Source organism: Rhamphochromis longiceps, linkage group LG11, assembly GCF_057381845.1.
Source record: "Rhamphochromis longiceps isolate RC_006_pf linkage group LG11, R_longiceps_female_GT1.1, whole genome shotgun sequence".
Taxonomy (NCBI): domain Eukaryota; kingdom Metazoa; phylum Chordata; class Actinopteri; order Cichliformes; family Cichlidae; genus Rhamphochromis; species Rhamphochromis longiceps.
The window spans coordinates 3,367,676-3,387,960 of NC_140567.1; the positions used below are offsets into that span (position 1 = coordinate 3,367,676).

Here is a 20,285-nt window from a genome sequence, read left to right on the forward strand (position 1 = left end):
TCGTGTTTGGAGGAAGAAGAATACTGAGTTGCATCCCAAGAACACCATACCTACTGTGAAGCATGGGGGTGGAAACATCATGCTATGGGGCTGTTTTTCTGCCAAGGGGACAGGACGACTGATCCGTGTTAAGGACAGAATGAATGGGGCCATGTATCGTGAGATTTTGAGCCAAAACCTCCTTCCATCAGTGAGAACTTTGAAGATGAAACGAGGCTGGGTCTTCCAACATGACAATGATCCAAAACACACCGCCCGGGCAACAAAGGAGTGGCTCCGTAAGAAGCATTTGAAAGTCCTGGAGTGGCCTAGCCAGTCTCCAGACCTCAACCCCATAGAAAATCTGTGGCGGGAGTTGAAAGTCCGTGTTGCTCGGCGACAGCCCCAAAACATCACTGCTCTCGAGAAGATCTGCATGGAGGAATGGGCCAAAATACCAGCTACTGTGTGTGCAAACCTGGTAAAGACCTATAGTAAACGTTTGACCTCTGTTATTGCCAACAAAGGTTATGTTACAAAGTATTGAGTTGTATTTTTGTTATTGACCAAATACTTATTTTCCACCCTGATTTACAAATAAATTCTTTACAAATCCTACCATGTGGATTCATGGATTTTTTTTTCACATTCTGTCTCTCACAGTTGAAGTGTACCTCTGGTGCAAATTACTGACCTCTGTCATCATTTTAGGTGGGGGAACTTGCACAATCGGTGGCTGACTAAATACTTTTTTGCCCCACTGTAGCTACTTTGGATGCATAAGCAAGTGATCCGTGGTCCCAATCTGACCTGAAAGTCATGGGCTGGGTTTGACTTGGATAACACCAAGATTTGATTTATCACAATACACCTAATGTGTGGCTAATATATGCTGCACCTGTGACAAGCTCACCCTGAGGAAACACTGTCTGTCATTGGATTCATCTAAGAAGTTGGAATGGAGTTCTTGGAAAGGATACTGCTGGCTATAGATGACATTTAGTCTGACCTAGATCATTAGTTCAAACATACTGACTCACTCAAAATAACATCTTTTTGTTTTGGTTTGTTTTGCTCCATTGTTTTTTACAGCCAAGACTTACAAAGTCTTGTGTGGCTCGTCTGCTCTGGCTGAAGAATGAAGCCAGAGCAGAAGTGCCAGATAGTTTCCTCAAGTGACCACTTAAGTCTGGGTCCAAAAGCAAGTCAATCCCCACAGACTCCAATGTTTTTACAGCCTGGTATGGAAAAACGGATGTCTGCTAGGCCTGACCACACTATGTTCAGTACCTTAACTGGACCTCTAGATTGTGTATAACTTGCTGTCAACACCTTTTGGAGTATTTTAATTGAATTATCTGCATCACAATCCACTGCTATTCAAAAAGTTTGTGTATCAGTTTTGTAGAGTGAAATTTTCTTAGTTTGTAACTTAGTAGTAACTGGCAGGTACGCGGGTACTCGCACAGGATGGAGTACTAAGTTGTGCTACTCAGCACTCCAAATATAGTCACTTCTGGCTCCCGCAAACCAACATGTCAGAGTCAAAACCAATAAGTGATGTCACAGTGGAGCTGACCACAGTAAGTAAAGTAGAGCTGCACAGTTAGGTATTCCTGCAGACATATAAACACAGAGGAAGCCAAGTTTGCCTCCACTTATGCCTTCCATTGAGTGCAGCATGAACAGCCTTTCAAGCTTCTCCATTAAGAGGACACTACTCTCGATTTGGCTCTTTATTCTGACACTTATGCTCTCAAACAGATTACACCCTGTGTCTCCTGTTTCAGCCCTCCTTCCTTATTCTCTCTACTTCCTAACAGCTTGGCTTGTCTTCCCAAGGAGCTGCATATGGCCCTGCAGAAAGGCTCGCACACATCCACGAGACGCTACCACAGATGGTAAATGGCCTGTCCCTGTCTTCCTCTCTCTCTCCCCCTTTCGCTCATCCTCCCCACAATGCCCACATTCCATCCCTCCGGGCTCGGAAAAAGAGGAGCGTGTTGCAAATTTGCCCAAAGTGGGACATCATATTGTAGAGTGAGCAGAAAAACGCTGCAGCGGAACAGCCCGTCCATTAGACGAGTACACATCAGCACCCATTTCAGCGCCACAACGGAAATGCTACCTATTAGCACGAGGGAGGGGGGGAGTGAAGGAAAGAAGGAGGGGAGCTGACAGTAGTGACGTTAAGATTTGACTTTGTTGCGAAAACTGCAGACACACACTGGCACAGACACTCAATGTCTTCTCGCTACTTCCCTTCTACCCTCAGAGTCCCTCATCACATCCTCCCCACTGACACAAACTGATACTCAGGTGGACTACTTTCAGGCTGTCATGCATGCCAGTATGACAGCCTATCATTACTCCGGTCCTGAACAAAAAGCCTAGTACGCACACTATGCTCGCACATAAATCAAATCCATTCCCCCTAAATGCACATATGCTGACGCCCTTGCACATCTGTACATTGTACAGTGTTACGTGTGTATGTGTGGTGTGTCTGGGGAATACTATTCATGCTCATTTACACACACGCGAACAGAAGGGATGCAGCTGAGGCAAGGGAAGAAAGGAGGAGGTGGAGGCGGGGTGGCGGTGATGACAAGGGATGCAGGACAAAACAAGCGCCAATCTCAGCCTTGCTCTTACCTTCCAGGAGGAAACAGCTCACCTGGATGCCTCTGAAGAGCAGACAGAACGCACTCAGGCCAACCTCTCCTCCTGCAAACCAGCTCAAAACATCGCCCTCCCTCCCTCCTTCTCTCTCTCGCTCTCTTTCACTCTCTCTCGCTCTCTCTCTCCCTTCCCTCTCTTCCGCTCGGTTTGCAAGCTGGAAATGATGAGATTGTACTATAAGCAGAGGGGGGAGTGAAATTAGACACAGTTCAGGGTATTAGGAGGCTACGTTGTTTCTGGCCGAGCGCCCTGGGAGACTGCAGGCTCTGTGGCTCATAGGTGACAGGGAGGTGATGATGGAGGAGGTGGTCGAGTGGAGGCGTTTGTTACAAATGGATGCAACACAGCAACACAGAAGAGAAAGAGGCTGACAGCGAGGACATCCTGGAATCCTTGAGGACCCCTGCTCTGCTCTGAGATGGTACAGCCCAGAGGAGTATGAGGAAGCAAACAGTATCTAAAGCAGCAGCAGCAGCAGCTACGCTAGCCAGTTGAAACTACCGTGATTCAGCCACAACGCGTGTGTGTGTGTGCGTGCGTGTGTGTGTGTGTGTGTGTGTGTGAGAGAGAGAGAGAGAGAGAGAGAGAGAGAGAGAGAGAGAGAGAGAGAGAGAATCTGAGCTGAGCCAGGTAAAACGAAGATGAGCTGTGTTGATTACAGGGCTACAGCCCCTTAGGTGAAACCAGAGGCTGAGGTCCTTTGTCAGCCCAAAGCATTCACCATAACTGGAAGACGTGAGATGAGTAGTGTAAGAATACACCTGACACCTTCCCTAAATATAATCTAGACCTCATTCTGGAAAAATGCCACATTGTCTAGCTGTAAAAAAAGACTTTTCCCTTCAGATATGCTCTGATATGGTCCCTCTAATACTAAACACCTTAACAGCTCAGGAATATAAACAGTGCACAGATGCATGTTATGGATGATTCCACTGAGATGAATTGATGTTCAGTTTCTATGTCGTCAAACAGAACCACGAGGGGAAAACCTTTGCTGAAACCAAGCATTCAAAGCTTTTGGCTTCAGGGATCAGCTGTACTGAGTCCGACCTCATTATTTGAAACTTTGACCATAAAACAGTGCGTGTCATGATGGAGCGGTAGTAATGGTAGCACCATCGACTCATAGCAAGAAGGTCGTGGGTTCAAATTCCCCATCTTGCGGGGACCTTTCTGTGTGGAGTGTGCATGGTGTCTCTTGTGTCTGAGTACTCCACCTTCCTCCAACAGGCCAAAGGCATGCAGTTAGTGGGATTAGGTTAATTAGCTCTAATCTAAATTCGGTGTAAATGGTTGTCTGTCTCTCTGTGTTGCCCTGTGATAGGTTGGTGGCCTGTCCAGGTTGTACCTTGCCTCCTGTCCTACGCCAACTGGGATAGGTTCCTGGTTTCTGTTAGAATATCACAAAGCCTGACTGGGCTAAGAATCAGGAACTATTTCATCGTTTTCAAAAGCTACAGCCTTCTGTTGTCATTAGCAATTTTACGTATTTAAAAGAGCATCAAAAAAGAAATAAGTCCTAGTAATCTGTCCACTCACTTCCACTAGTTACAGATTGCACGTAGTCTATATCATCCTTTGCAATAAATGACAACATTAACCAAGCTCTCTTGCAAAGATGATAAATAGAGGAATACATTCTCTGGTGTCTCTTTCTTAATAGTTTATACCCACTGTGTGTAAACCTAGGCCAACATGTATCGGCTCTTCTTTCTGAGCTGTAGCTATACAGCAACAATGAGAGCAGTGAACTATTAACCTGGAGCACCTTGGGTGTTATGAAGGGCTGTCACGCATAATGCTCTAAAGTACGGGGTTCAGGGTATCAGATCAGGACATATAAATGAAGAGCCTTCATGTCAAACCGAATGAGTCTACAAGCTGGGTCAGATTAGCACTAAAACTGGGAATTAAAGAGCAGAGAGCCACACCTCGGATTGCTCTGTGCGGACTTTGTCTAACAGCGCTGCGTGCCACTTTTGCAATTGATGCTGCTCATAGTCAATTCACCAGTTCCTAAACGGCATCAAAGGTGTTTCAAAGAACACCTGACAGTTCAGGATATTTCATTCTTATCCCACTGGTGCAGGTCTGACTACCACTTCAATGAACAGGCCGTCCTTTTTACAGATTCACTGAGTTTGCTTATATAATACCTGCTGCGCTGCGCAGATAAACAACCTATAGATATGGATACAGGTTTACGCAACAAATGTGACTGTTCTCTAATAAAGGCTTTGTAAATAATAATGTGTCACATGACCATAAAATAATGACTATATAATCTGATCACGCCGCTCAAATTGCATTTATCCAGTCGTACTAACCCATGTAGAATATTGATCAAGGCTCCTGATTAATACGCTGCTGTGCACGTGTCTGATGTTCATCCTTTACTTTGTTATAAATATACTTTATCTCAGCTTGTGCTTCCTGTGCTTCTAAGCAGTGCTTGTGAGTCCAGGAGGAATGGGTTTTGATATTTCATAGATGGGGTTGAGACTAGAGCTGGTTTGGTTTTTGACTGTAGGTACTAAGGACCTGCCATAGGACAGGCGCCATTTTGATTTGGGGCATGAAACAGGTAGACAAGGATAGAATGTTTACTAATTACTACCCAGTATTACTAGCAAAATCATAGTAGGCTGAATCTGTGGGCTTAGGGGTGATTGACTGTAAGCTATAGGAGTGTGTGGTAGCCACTCCTATAGCTCTTGTTAATAAACCCTCTACAGTTCTTGTTTCTTACTTGTTACTTCAACCTGTCCCCTGTAAGCCACTTTGCAACCCTCCCCCCACCAACTTCTTCTTTTAATGCTTTCTGATATGCATTATCAGTCAGCAGCCTCTTTGTTGTCAGTGTTACCTACTACGTATGGTGCAGGGGTCCTGTGCTGCTCCCTACATACCTTTTGTGTAAGGCATAGAAGCTGAATTAGCATTTTTGACTGATTGTTTGTTATGTAGAAGTTCTGAAATGTTCATCTAAGGATTTCTTTGGCCAAACTGTGAAATTTGTGCACCTCCTAACAGTAGGATCGATAAAACTATGAACCAGCAAAAGGGTGTCAGGGCAAATGTGGGAGAAGCCTGATCTGATCCTCCAGCTTACAGACGTTAAGGATCTATCTAATGATTGCTAACATGATGTAATCACAGACCGTGGGAGGTCTTTTGGAGTCCAGGGCTCAGGAATGTTGGAGCACAAAACTGGCATTGCATCATATTTGTGTTGTTAATGTTTCAGCTCAATAGTGTATCATCATCATGAAAGTTAGAATCCAATAAATAAGTGAAGTGTGTCTGATGCGCTCATGACCCAAAGCCAGCGGTACAGTGGTGCAGTAACGCTGCAGATGATCGTCAAGTGGATTATGTTGCTTCAGTTTTGTTGTCTGACAATGTCATTTCTCTGAGCAACCACTAGATGAAGACAGATGAATGTATGACTGTACGTGAATGTAACATTACCACAGCAATGAGTACACAACTGAAACAACTTACTGATCAGTTGAAAAAGGAGTGCTTATAGGAGTAGCAAAGGAGCAACGTGAGCTCAGAGTGCTTTTGAAGTGGACCCTCATAGCATCTTTCCTAAATTCATGAGTGCCATCAGTGCCTACAGAGGAGACGCTGCCTCCCAAATCATGACATTCTCCATCACAAATACACATCATCAAACAGCACAGCTTTTCTTTGTTAGGACTCTGGCTCAGACTCACCACCACCCCTTTCCCCTACCTCCCCATGTTTTCTCTTTCTCTCCGTCATGGATGACCTTGACTGACAGGCTTGTTGCTACAGGAACCACACCATATCTATTGTGTCGTAGTGTGGCAGGAAAGTGTGAAATCCACAATAAGATGGCTCAGATTGGATTGAAAATGGAGTCAATTTCAAACCTGCAGCAGACGGCAATCACTTAAAACCAGAAAAATGAAGGTTATTTGCATTTTAACAGGATTTAACCCCCCAAAAATAGCCTCACACACACACACACACACACACACACACACACACACACACACACACACACGTGTGTACAGATTCAGGCTAAATGCATAACAGGGAGGTACAGCACAGAGCTGGGGTGAAAAGCCCGTAGGTCATTCATTATTCAGTGGTGCACAGAAAACGGTCTCCTGACTCTGGTCCGAAGCAGATAAAAACGCACTCACACAAACTGTGTGGATGGTCGAGTTCACTGTTAAGCATTTTTGTAATAGTTATTTAAAGTCCACCTGAAGGAGGGAGGGTCTGTATTTGATGAAGTCTCTGTGGAAGAGTTCATGTGCAACGTTCCCTCTAAGCTGCGCACTGCTGGCACGTCTCTGCGCACAGAAAATCTGCGCTGCGCACAAAAGAAAATCTCACCTGAACTGAAATTAAAATTAAAACTTTAACAATTCTGTTTTGCAGTGTTAGTCAGTGAGTGACTGGCTGCTCCCGTATGGGATTAGAACGATGCCACCTTATCCCAAAGTCCAGCCAATGATGCGATTCACATTCGTATATACGCAGCTAACCAACGTGGTTGACAGGCTCTGACAGCGTCCTTATGTGTCGACACCGGTGTTTAGCTAGCAAAGCGGCTGATGTGGAGTGAAGCCACGTTAATGACAACGTGTACAACCATTGGAGACGTGAGCAGGACAGACAGAACAACTGACGGAAAAAGTGTGGACTTTATAGCAGTTTTTAAATTGTGTTGATCGGCCACGTAAAACCAGAGTTATGATAAAAATATCTGCAATGTTTGGTTTTCTTCCTGAATACTATTGTCGTTTATATTTACTGCAGGAAGAAACGGTAAAAACTGTGTTTTACAAGGAAAACGCTCGAAAGTCTGTGAGCAAAAACAGAACCAAAAACCCCAGCCTTTCCTACTGGTGGAAAAATGTACCATGTGGACCAATCAAAAAATGATATGGCAACATGGCCTTTAGTTGTTGAGATACAGGAGGAAGTTTTAGGAGTGACGGCGGTGTTTTGAGATGTGAGAGATTTGCGACGTTTAGCACAAATCTTGTGTAGTTAGTGTGTAGTTAGTGTGTAGTGTAGTCAATAGTTTTGTTGTGTGTGTCAGAACAATGAGGCGACTGCTGAATGTTACAGGTGTTACAGCAGTGATACATCTGCTGCTGTCAGGCCTGCAGGTATCAGGCTGTTGTTCTCCTTCATCTCATAGTGGACAGAAATTATTTTTTGGAGTGGCACAAATAATTTGTGTGGCATCAGATTTGATGCAGAACAGCTGATTGTTCTGTAAATAGTAGTGATGTGTCGTTCGCGAACGAAATGGCTCTTAGAGCCGGATCTTTGAAGTGAACGACGCGAGCCGGCTACTTATCGCGAGCCGTGTTTTTTTTTTTCTTTCTTTCTCTCACCCTCTCTCTCGCACTTTTTTCCGCTTCACTCCGCATGCGAGCCTTGTGCTTTGCGCTTGGAAGAGGGGGGAGGGGCGGTAAAAACTCCAAAACACGTACAAAACACAACAGAAGTGCTCCAGGATGCTGGGCGCAGCGTTGAGCTTTTGTTACCTAGAGGCTACACAAGCCAGCAAGTACCAACGACCTGATTTGGTGTGTGGTAGTAACAGGTAAATGAACTTTTTTTTAAAAAATTATTTGAATATATATATGAGTGCTTGTGTAGAAATACACAAACCATACACATATGCTTTCAATTGTGTAATTTAAGTGATCTAGTAGCTCTGCTTTGAAGTTCAGTTAAAGCAAGAAATGTGTTTTGGAGTTTGTACATGCTTTGGAGTTTCTATGCGTTTTGAATCTAGGGGCCACTGTATATATTTATATATAAACATATATAAATAAAACCACTTTTTTTTTACATTAGTAATTCCTTTTGTGCATAATTTTATATTATTGTTAATAATAAATTAATTAAAGCAACAAAACAACCTGAAGAGCCGGTTCGGAGCCAAAAGAGTCGGCTCTTTTTAGTGAGCCGAGCCGAAAGAGCCGGATCTCTAAAAAGAGCCGGAAATCCCATCACTAGTAAATAGTTTGAAATGTTTATTTAAAAAAACGCCTTGGCTGCAAAAAAATTTGTTGTTTGCATAACTCAGTTACTTTTTTGAAGAAGTAACTATACAATAATTGCCCAACATTGGTCATTATATACTGTATTTTGCAGACAGAGAGTTACAGGACTCTCTCCCAGACCACAGACTCACACTCATAATACAAGTCACAGCTTTATAAAAAATTTTGTTTTCAAAATTGGAGTTGAAGTTATTTTTCCTTCCAATAGTGTTAACATACTGCACAGGTCATGAACAAGATTTATTTTACATTTTCATTGTAAGTGGGCTAAAGCAGTTAATTAAAAGTCGTCTAACATAAATGTAAATGCTGTAATTTGATTATTTTAATAAACATGTAACTTGGATGGATTAGATGCCGGCGTGACCACAGTGCACACGTCTGCTGTTGCTCACAGTGGTCCAAGGGGCCGCTCAGGGAGTTTGAGTGTTCACTCAAATACATGAAAAATTAGAGGGAACACTGGTCATGTGGTCACCAAAAATTAGCACTGACTGATGATGAAATCTACATCACTTAGACCCAAGTGGTGCCCAGCTAACATGCGAACGCAGAAACTATAACGTGTCTGTACGACTATCAGGGGTTAAGAGGTGAACGCTTGCAGACAATGAAAAGCCCACCTGATGAGCAGAGAATATGAGTCGAAGCGACATTAAGAGGCTACAGCATCGATATGATATTCAGATTAGAGATTAGTAACTGAAAGCACGAGAGACCCTCCTGACGCAGTTCAACAACCTGAGCACGTTCAACGATAACGATATGTATCGCGATATAACTTTTTCTCGATAGAAAAATTTAACTATCGCGATAGACCTCGCCGCTCTTGTCCTCTTAAAAAAAAAAAAAAAAAAAAAAAAAGAACAGCCAATCCAAATTACGTAGCGAAGAGCCGAACCAATCACAGCCGCAGCGTCACGTCACGTGACTTGTTACGTACAGCACAAGTGCCAAGCCGCACATGTGTATTTGTTTGGGAAGCAGCCAGCCGCCGTGCCGCCCGGGTAACGGAGGAAATGAGTGTGCCGACTAGAAAAATCAACCGAGCGTGACCGAAGAGAAAACAGATGATGGTTCCAACGCCGGAGAGATTGTCGAACGGAAGAGCCAGAGAAGTTCCATAGTGTGAAGGTATTTCTGCTATTTCAGGTCTGACAAAAAAACAGAGTAGCGTGCACTGTAAATTGTGCCGAAAGCAAGTCTGGAAATACAATAAACTGGTGCATGCGCTACGTCCACACGTACCCGGGTATTTTTGAAAATGCAGATTTTTCTATGCACCTTTCGTCCACACGTAAACGGCGTTTTTGGTCACTGAAAACGAAGATTTTTGAAAACTCCGGCCAGGGTGGATATTTTTGAAAACTCCGTTTTTGCATTTACGTGTGGACTAGAAAAACGGAGAAAACGCAGCGTCAAAGGTGTGCGCATTTTTTGACGTCACACTGTGCGCCACGTTATTGTTTCGGTGAAATGAATTTCTACAATACTGTTAATTCTACTCTCTGCAGTGTTTAAATGCTTACATATACACACAGTTACTGTCCCTCCACACATACGACTCGGTTCTGCTTCTATGCCCCAGCTTTGTTTACTTTTTCCCACCGAGGCTTCTAGACTTCTGATTGGCCAACATTTCTGCACGGTTAGGAATCTAGCGCCACCTGTTGCTTTGGCATGTTCATAGCAGCGTTTTCCTTCATTTCTGCCTTTATGTGTGGACGGGATTATTTTTTAAAACGAAAACGGAAAATCTCCGTTTTCAAAAATACCCGTGTACGTGTGGACGTAGCCTCAGTCTCTGACTGGAAGCGCTAATTCGTCATTCGGCTTTTGTCAGACTAAAGTAACTGTTAAAACTGTTTGAAAAGCTCAGCTATACAACAAGGAGAGGTTGAGAATTTCCTTTTAGTTCTCAGTTTATTTGATATTGACAAAAGTTAGTCAGTTTTGTCTGTTCTTCTGTAAAACAAACTAAGATTTATTTTTAGAATTAATATTTTGTTTCTAAGTGGAATTGACAGTTTAGTCTGTTTCGTTTGTTCTATTTTGAAACTTAAACGCTTTAGCGGCTGCCTTTTGTGTAGTTTGCAATATTTAGTATTAGTATTTAGTATTTATTTATTTATTGTCATTGTCAAGAACAATGAAATTGCGTTTGGGGCTTCCATACAACCCAAAAAAAAGAAGAAAATAATAAATACCCCTTAAAACCCAAGTGTACATATTTAACCCAGTGTGACTCCAATGCCTTTATTTATCTGAAAAAGTCTCATGTTCCTTAAGTACATCTACCCTGTTGAACTTATTATGGGAAATAAATATTTAAATAAAAACAAGCTGCTGATTATTTCACATTTTACTTGTGAGCAACGGCACATTTAAATCTTACAAATATAGTTATTTGGCTTATATCGTGATAGATATCGTTATCGCCTGAAATGAAAAAAACATATCGTGATATGAAAAAATCTTATATCGCCCAGCTCTATCAAAAAGGGAACATTTTTTTTCATCAGAACATCATGACAGTGTGACTACCTGACAGAAATGAATCCACAAATTTGCACAAATTTGGCCTTTTAAAAGCATGTGGTCGTCAAGTTTTGATCAGCTGTAAAACAGCCTGTTTCAGTTTAAACGTTGTTTTCAGTAAATTGCATGTTCAAATAAATGTTTTGTCTCACTCTCATTTCTTCTTTTTGCATTTTGAAGCTCGACTTGGAACCTTGTTAAGATCCAAACATGCAAAATATGATTTGTTTGCCATTTTTCAAGTGGTTTTAAACTTTTGATCGGGGCTCTATGAAACAGTTTTAAGTCAAGAAATCATTTTCAATCTTTTCCTCACAGTGGGGACATTCAACAGATTCACCGAAGTATACATGTTTCAGATCACATGCAAGGAAAGAAATCTGAAGTGAAAACCTGTCAAAAGAAAACGTATATTTGTATAGAGGAACCTAAAGGAACCTAAATCTGCATACATTATATGGTCAAAATTACATTATAACAATTGTGCATGGTTTATTTGGTCCAATAAGTTTCTTATTATTGCATTGTTATAGTTATGTAATTATTTATTTACCCATTTGTTTGTATCTAGTTTTCAGCAACTTTATATTTTAGTTTCTACTGAAACTGCCAAAGAGGGGAGCAATTTTAGCTCGTGGTATTTTAGAAATCCACGTAACTGTTAAAATACAACAAACATTGCCTCACGTTTCATGACTGATCCTAAAATGAGTTTATTCATCATATAGTGAATTCTGGTGTGGGGAGGCAGATGTGGACGAGATGATAAACTGTCTTTGTTCTGTTTTTACAATAATGTTTGCTCATAAAGTTTGAGGAATGCTTTATTTTCAAAAAAGACTTTTTTCTGTCATTTGGTAATGATTCAACTACAGGACATCAGATGTGAACAAAACATCAGTTTCTTCATACGTGACAACTATGTGAGAAGAAACAGGTGTACGCGACAACAGTGTGCCATGTTTTGGTCGTTGCCCACACGTTGTTGTTGCTAACATTTCTCCACATTTTTCTCCGTCTCTGAGCTGCTATCAGAGTCTACAACAGCAGAAATTCTCACTTGATGTTTCTGATAATACAACAGATGGAAAAATGTCCTGCAACACATCATTCAGCTGGAACATCAAACCAAACTTCTTATGGTCCATCCAGAAGCGTATTAATCCTCCTGGATGGACTATAAGAATGATGAAAACCCCAAGAGCCAAAATAGAAATGAAAACGAATCATATGATATACTGTATACAAATAAAAAACATTTCAGTTCAGTTCAAGTTTATTAATATCGAGTGAGAGAAACAAGGAGCCTCAAGGAGTTTTATATTGTAACATAAAGATTGGAATTCAATTCTGCATTTAACAAGAAGCCAATGAAGAGAAGTCGATATGAGAGGAACACGCTCGCTCTTTCTTTCTTGTTCCTTTCAGAAGTCTCACTGCAGATTTCTGCATAAACTGAAGACATTTTAGGGCGCTTTTAAAATGACCCGATAATACTGAATTATAATAGTCCAGTCTAGCTTTCCAGCATCACATGATTTCAGAGTGGCACATTTCTTTCCACCAATTTGATATCAGGCTATCACAGTTCATCAGCAGCTTTATCAATGAGGCAAGTGGCTCACAGAGAGCCAGTTAACAGTTTATAGGGTATAAACCATACCCGATCTCACCACTCAACTGTTCTGTCATTAAGGCGGGACCAGCACAGTGGGGGACCAGTATTGATTTATCCATCAAAAACTCATTTCAGTAGTATTTGGTCCTCTGCTTGGCAGCCCAGATGTGAGACTGTTGTTCTGAACTGAATTCCTGCTATGATTCTTCAGTCTTCAATGACCCGAGGGAGTTTACACAATCAGGTTCAAGTGGATGCCTGTTTGAAATCTGATATTGTAACACTTGCTGTAACAGAGACGAGAGATAAACTAATGCACACTGTTTTGAATTGAATTAATGTATTTCTTTATTCATCCAGTCAGACAGGCTACTTGCAGAAATACATTTGTTTTAGCATTTTACCCTCTTTTTAAAAGTTCTGGTTTAATGTACCCGCATACCTGATTCCAAACATTTGTAATCATTCAACGTCATCAAGATTTATTTGGCATCCGTGCATGAATTTAAAAGACTGAAAACTATAGACAGGCGCTCGGATTTAAATGAATCTATGTGTATGTGTATTTGTATTTGCTTTGTAAGACCAACTGCAAGCAGGAATGTTCATAGATTAACAGCTGTAGTGATACCGAATGAAATTTTCTGTTGATCCAAATTTTAAAAGTGTTATGAGATAAAATGGGCTAGCTTCTTGCTGACATTAGCTAACATACGCTCACTAACCAACACATATAAAATGTTAGATAGACAATGCACCAGCTAACCTACCATCTTTAGCTAACAATAATATTAAATTCTATAGTAGCACTTTTGTCCTTATGGGGAGTTTTTGTTGGAGTCTCATGCAGAATATGTTTCTAGATTAAAGCGTTTAGTACATGAAAAACGTTGCATGTGGCACATTGAGCATGTGTGTGTTAGTTAACATTAGCCAGATGGGAGAGATCAGGTTCAGATTTCATTCCCCAAACCAAATGATTTCTCCATCTGTTCATGACTGACGAAATAAATGTCATAACATTATTACCACACTATTACCGCTTCAGCTCCTGACATACTTTGATTGGTCGCTTTGTAGCTGTGGGTTGCAGTCATATGATGAGAAAATGTGAGGTCCTAGAGTTCTTTTTTGTTGCTGAGGCTTCAAATCAGCCATAAATAGATTCAAAAGTTCTCTCAAATCTGAGTTTTGGCCTGAAGGAAAAGCGCCCAAAACTGTTTGCAGCTCCTTCTTTGTTTCGCAACGGTTCACTTTTTCTTTGATTTTCCTTTAAAACCTACACCACACCACAGCATACAAATTACAAACAGTGGCAGAACTAAGAGGTACCATGTCTGCACAGAGTATTTTGACTCTGTGTGACAAATTTACAGATTCTTTCTTCTGGTCACAAACCCTTTATGAGCCTTTTAATAAGATTCACTCGGCTGTGACCTCAAATTACGATGTCTTCAACTTGCAAATGAATTTTCAAAAATGATTGGACCCTCTCAAATTCACCTGTGGTTCCACCGCTACAGGCATAAGCTTTTTTTTAAACTTACAAGCTGTTCTGAAAAAAACTAAACGTGGAATTGAAGGGTTATTTATTTTTTTTGTATTGTACAAAAGTCTTCAGAAACCTCTTGTTCTTTTATGTTTTTATAGGAAAATGGAAATGGGTGCAATAATATATTATATTATTATACAGTTCTAAAGAGTCTGAAGGTTAGTAAGTGGCATAACCAACTTTATTCTTCCATGCCACCTGAACTCTTTCTTTCTGTTATTTCTTTAATTAATCTACAGGAAGCATACTTCTTGAAGGACATTTTTAAGCTGCTTTTTGTTCTATTCTGACACGATGATCCATCTTCAACAGTGTTAATTCCATCATTGATGGTGTTTTATTCTATGTTTATCTATCCAGGTATGCTTTTGCAGCACTGATTATGTATTTGGGATCATGCTGAAAAATAAAGCTGTTTTCAATTAGATGCTTTCCAGATGGTATTACATGATGGATCAAAATCTGATGTCTCTGGTTCTGCATTTATAATTCCATCAGTTTTAACAAGATTCCCAGCATCACTAGTTGAAATGCATGAAAGAGCCTACAGTGTCTTTCACAGATTGCTGTAGCGGTCACTTTTCCATATTGACAATAATTTAAACCAAAACTTAAAATTTGGATTTATCGCTCTTTAAGACATACTGTTACTTTCAGTCTAGCTCTAAACTTCAGCCTTTTTTTTTTCTTGTTTGCCTTTATTAATAATGGCTTCTTCACAGCCTGCCTTTCCCTGAGACTGGTGAAGATGCATCTCTCAGGTCTGTGATGACATAACTTTCAGATCTGCCAGTTTTTCTTTCGTTCTCCGTTTATCCATTTTTCAAAGGCACAATGCACACGATGCTAAGATTCAGTATGCTGCTGATAGCTCTTTGGAAATCCCCTTGTTGGTCCAAAAATAGATTTTTTTCCCCCTATGAAACTGTCTTATCTTTAATATTTATAGTAACTTCAACTACAGAAATGGGAATAAAATGTGTTTTTCCAACTGGCAGCTAGTAACAAAGTATCTAAAGATACGATTTAAAATTGGTTCTTATCTAAGCTGCCAGTTCTGTTTGTTATCTACGTCATCTCTTCAGTTGGTTGCCTTTTTCATGCTTGAGGTTAGTTTTAATGTAAATGACTTAGCAAACAATCACACAAAAATGATTTGTTTGAAAATGGTCATGTACAAGGACTGAAAAGAACTGAATAAACAGCCAATGTCCAAAGGAAAAGTTTGAATGCCTACAGAGAACTACTGCTCGAGACCATCCAATCCAACGTTACTTATAGAGCACTTTAAAAACAACAACAACAAAGTATTTTCCAGTAAAAATCAGTGATAATAGTTAAGAAACCATGCATTAGACAGACAAATAAAAATAAAATAAATAAATAAAACTGAATAAATAGTAAAACATGAAAAGATAGACAATAAAATATACAAGAAATTAACAAAATAAAGAAGATTAAAAGAGATCAAAAAACTGACTAGAAGCTAACTCTGGTGCTAATCCTAAAATGCCTCAGAAAAAAGGTGTTTTTAAAAGAGATTTAAAAATCTCGATTGTTGGGGCCATCCTAATATGGAGGGGCAACTTATTCCAAACTCCAACAAAATCTGGCTCGTTGTAAGCTAAAGAAACGAGGGGTGGCTCAAAACTTTTCAACAGTACTGAATATAACCACAACCATCTAAGTGACTGATCTGACTGCTTCCTTCTTTTTATTCTGTTATATTATTTATTCTATATGATCTTGACACAAATCATTTTGGAGCTCTTGCTTAAGAGTACAGTTCATAGATTTTTGCTAGTGTTAGCCAACACAGGCACGTCTAATGATTAACTGATTAACTTTAGGTCACTGAAAAAACAAGTTTGTACTTTAATTTTGGTGAGTAGAGTTCTACTGTTTAATTATTCCACCACTTAAAACTAACTAGCAGTTATCTATGTTGTGCACTGTACTGTTTATGGATGCAGCTTGCTAACCATGCCTGCTAGCATCTTGTAGCTGAGTACTACACTGTCTCACCTGAATATAAAGACTTCCAGCACCAGAAATTCCAGCATGGAAGTAACCATTCGGTGACATGACAGAAGCTATGTCCTCCCTTTAGTTACTAAATGTTGTCATGCCATCTTTTCTAGCTGAAGCAATGAACATCCAAATATGGAAAGCAGAATAAAACTAGCTCATAGGGTCAGGTTAGCATGTGTTGCTATCACATTATCTGCGCGTTAGGTCATTTTAGGTCAAATCAAAATGTGAAACAAACGTAATATAAAAATACCTATCAGGAAGACTAAATCGGGAGGACCGACAGTTACAATAGCAAACTCTTCTACCAACTTTGTGTTTAGTCAACAAGGTCAGCAGAGACACGAGCTGCCAGAGGACCCAGATTTTATTACCTGAACTGGAAAAGTCGGCAGTGAGATCAGAGCGGCAGGGTGCGCCTCAGGTGGCTATTAAAATGAGTCCAGTGTGTTCACACTCAGAGCCCAATCACGCCTCATGCTGCCTACATGCGATAATTGGGTCTACACCCTGCATGGGCACAGACACACTAAGCTGTGAAGTGCATTTTGTTCGATTTTTTGAATCTTTTGAGATTTTTGAGAGTTTGCAAGAGAAGATACATTTTTCCTGACCTTGAACGCCCCTTTGTTAAAAAAGCTCAAAACCAATAGAGCAGCACCTACCTGGTGGAGAAAAGCACCAATCAATTGACAAGGACAAAAGCGAATAACGCCGCCGAAGCACCATATCCACTTAACGCCGGCCATGACGGAGAAGTGAATGACCTAGAGAGGATGATGCGCCCAGCTGCTGTTTGCAGCACTCCAGCTGTTTATATGAGTTTCTGTGTCAGTGTCTGTGTGTGTGCATGTGTGGTTGTGCATGTGGACAAATGCTCAGTGATATTCACACCCCTGCCTGGCCTAAATTCCCCTTGAACTTAGCGCATCTGTGCACAACCCTTCCCTCCCACTGACTGTATTAGGATTTAGGATCCCGCTGATGCCTCTGGCTTCTCTCCAGAAGGAGAAGAGCCTCAGCGTCGCCCCTCCATCACTCTGTCGTTGTTATTCTGTAGTGCTGTTCTCATTGCCCACCACCTCTGGGCCCTGCAGATCAATAGAGGAGCAGACCAAATCACTAACACACTGCGAATGAGAAATGAAACTGCTTATTGAAAAACATTTTGTCTCACAGGCCCAGCCATGCAATTAATTTAGGACTAATTCATAAAACAATAGGTCGTCCTGAGGGGGAGAGCCTCCAGACTATTACTTCTTCATAGCAGTGGTCAAACAGCTCACAAGTCTGCTGTTTGCTCACTGGGAGGGATAAACCGTGGCTTTGTGCTGCTGACGAACATCAGAATGCAAATCAGCAGGATGATACAACGGGAGCGCATGAAGCAGGCGGGGCTGCTGCAGAATTTAAAGAAGCGCTGTAATCCCTATTCATCACAAAGCACACTGCTCCGGGCCCTCAGATTAGCGCTCACGGTTTACTGTAGTGAACCTGCACACAGTGCTAAAGTCTGAGAGCGTGGGCTTCGGTAGAAGTTTGACTTCTAAAGCTGGATTGACCTTGGCCTGAATGCTAACTCCACACAGTCAAGCAGCCTTTGAGAGTTGAGTAAAATGGAGATACTTGAAAGCAGGGGAACTGATGCCAACAAAGCCAAACGCTGGTTTTAGAGAGTTGTCTCACAGCCTTGATTGTGACTAAAGGCACCACTGTAAGGAATACTGAAGAAGCAGTATAGGCTGTTGGAGATGAGCTAAAAGTGGCAAGACTAAGGTTTATGTTGGCCAGCAGATGGCAATGAGTCTCCTACAGGTTGTTCCTTCAAAGGCAGTGGATTCATCAGTGCATTAGAAGTTTAAGACTGAACTGAGGCCATGCTGCCGACTAGTCTTCTACTAATCTGTCAGTGACCTCCAAACAGCATTCCAGCAGCCTCTTAACAAAAGTCAACACATAGACTAGAAACCAAATGCAAAGATGGACAAAGAGTCAGAGTCAACAGAAACCCCCCAGCTAATGCCCCCCAACCTCTCCAAACAAAACATCCAGAAGGGCTTGATTATAGCATCTTGAATATAGTATGGCATAATTCCTTGTGCATAGCCATACTATCTCAGTCGGCCTTGGAAGATAACCAGGGTAGTATTTGGGTGGGAGACCACCTGAGAATACCAGGTGGCTGTAGCATTGCTTCTGTTGTGTTTATTGTAGTGTGAATATGAGAATAGAAAAATAATTTGTGTTGGTGATTGAGATAGGATGTATAAAATGTTCAAGTAGAAAAGCAAATATATCTATTTCCTGGTGTTTCCAGTGTGCCATTCGTATTTGTGAATGTCCACCAAGGTTTATGTCTCAGCTCATTTCAGCATTTCCCCAGTGAAAATAAACTAGGCCAATAAAATTCATACATTTTTGTTTATTTTTAACTTCCTCTATCTGCTCATCTCAGTTTGTCTTTGTGGATCATGTGACTCTGGGGTGGAGCCGAGGAAGCCCAGCGATTATAATGCATTCCATCTAAACTCACAACTTACAAGTTTGAAGTCAGAATTTTCAACTGGAACTCCCCCTCAATTTGGGGAAAGTCAGTGCAACCCTACTAACTCCAACTTACAACAATCCAAGAGGGCAACATTGCACATAAACATTAGTAAAACTTGTAACTAGAACTGCCACTCTTGTGTACTGATGACTCACTAAATAAGACACACAGAGACGGACCAGGCTCCGAATGCAAATGTGTTGCATCAGTATTTTAAGCACATACAAAAGTGCTGTGCTGCTAGTAGTACATGATGCTTCTACTGTGCTAAAGAGCAAAAGGAATCCTCGCTCATCCAACTTCAAATGAACACGGCATTAGTAAACACATTTTATCAGTTTGTTAAAGAGATCCATCTGCTGGTTAGAGTATCTATTTTACTATGGGGGCGTGTCTTTGTAGATCATGTGACTCTGGGGTGGTGTTGAGGACACCTATCCAGCTGCGCTAATTTGCACAGGCTCTTTCCTCAATCATCCAAGCAGACACAACAGATCTGCTCACTTTTCTGCTTTTGTCTTTTGTAAATAAAACATTTAGTATACTTGTGTGGGCTCCTTTTGTTGTAAGCTGGAACAAAACAGGGGTTCATCCTTAGTTTGCTATCATTAAGCTGCTGGCACATTTGGGAGAAGCTCCACACGGTTGCCACAGAGCCTGTAAGTTGAGTTTTGGCTCATTAGGTAAAGATAAATATTAGTGGTGAGACTGCACGCTGAGCTTGATGTGAGCTATTTAGCCTGACGTTGTTTTTCAGGGATTATCTTTCCCTACAGGTATGAGTAACACAGTATACTTGGGGCTAGTTGTTGTTTTATTTGTTTTGTGTAGATTTTAAAAAAAAAACAAATAAACAATATTTAAAAATGTGAATAGTTGTGGATGTATTTATTTCTCAAATTTTAGTTGACAAAGTTTGGAAATCAATGTTTCAGTTAAGCCTGACGATGCCTTACGCATAAAAGAATGATTTCTACTATCTTTAATCTAACATGGATAGTTCTTATAGTGAGAAAATGAATACTTCGTAATACTGATCTTAATCTGATCCTAATTAAGTTTAGTGCTGTATCCAATCTGAAAAACTAATCAAAATGTTTCAACACTGGGTAATAGGGCTGGGCGATATATCGAGTTTTTAAAAAATATCGATATATTTTCATACGAGATATAAGATGTGACAATATCGTTTATACTGATATAGTCTATGTTACGTTATAATTATACTTGTGGCGCCGCAGGTTTGCCTCTCTTTCGTCCACTTTTGTC

The 20,285-nt window shown here is 40.8% G+C and overlaps 1 protein-coding gene across 3 annotated transcripts in view; it reads right to left on the reverse strand.

Annotated features, from left to right (window-relative positions):
- Positions 1 to 20,285, reverse strand: part of cdk14 (cyclin dependent kinase 14) — a 237,020-nt gene that overhangs the window by 169,739 nt on the left and 46,996 nt on the right. Inside the window, exon 1 of one of the 3 annotated variants that reach the window (XM_085422049.1) lies at positions 2,635 to 2,778. The exons of the other annotated variants lie outside the window; for them this stretch is intronic. The gene's annotated coding sequence lies outside the window, so the exon portion shown is untranslated. Of the gene's footprint in view, positions 1 to 2,634; positions 2,779 to 20,285 lie in introns of those variants that run through there. 3 annotated transcript variants of the gene reach the window in all.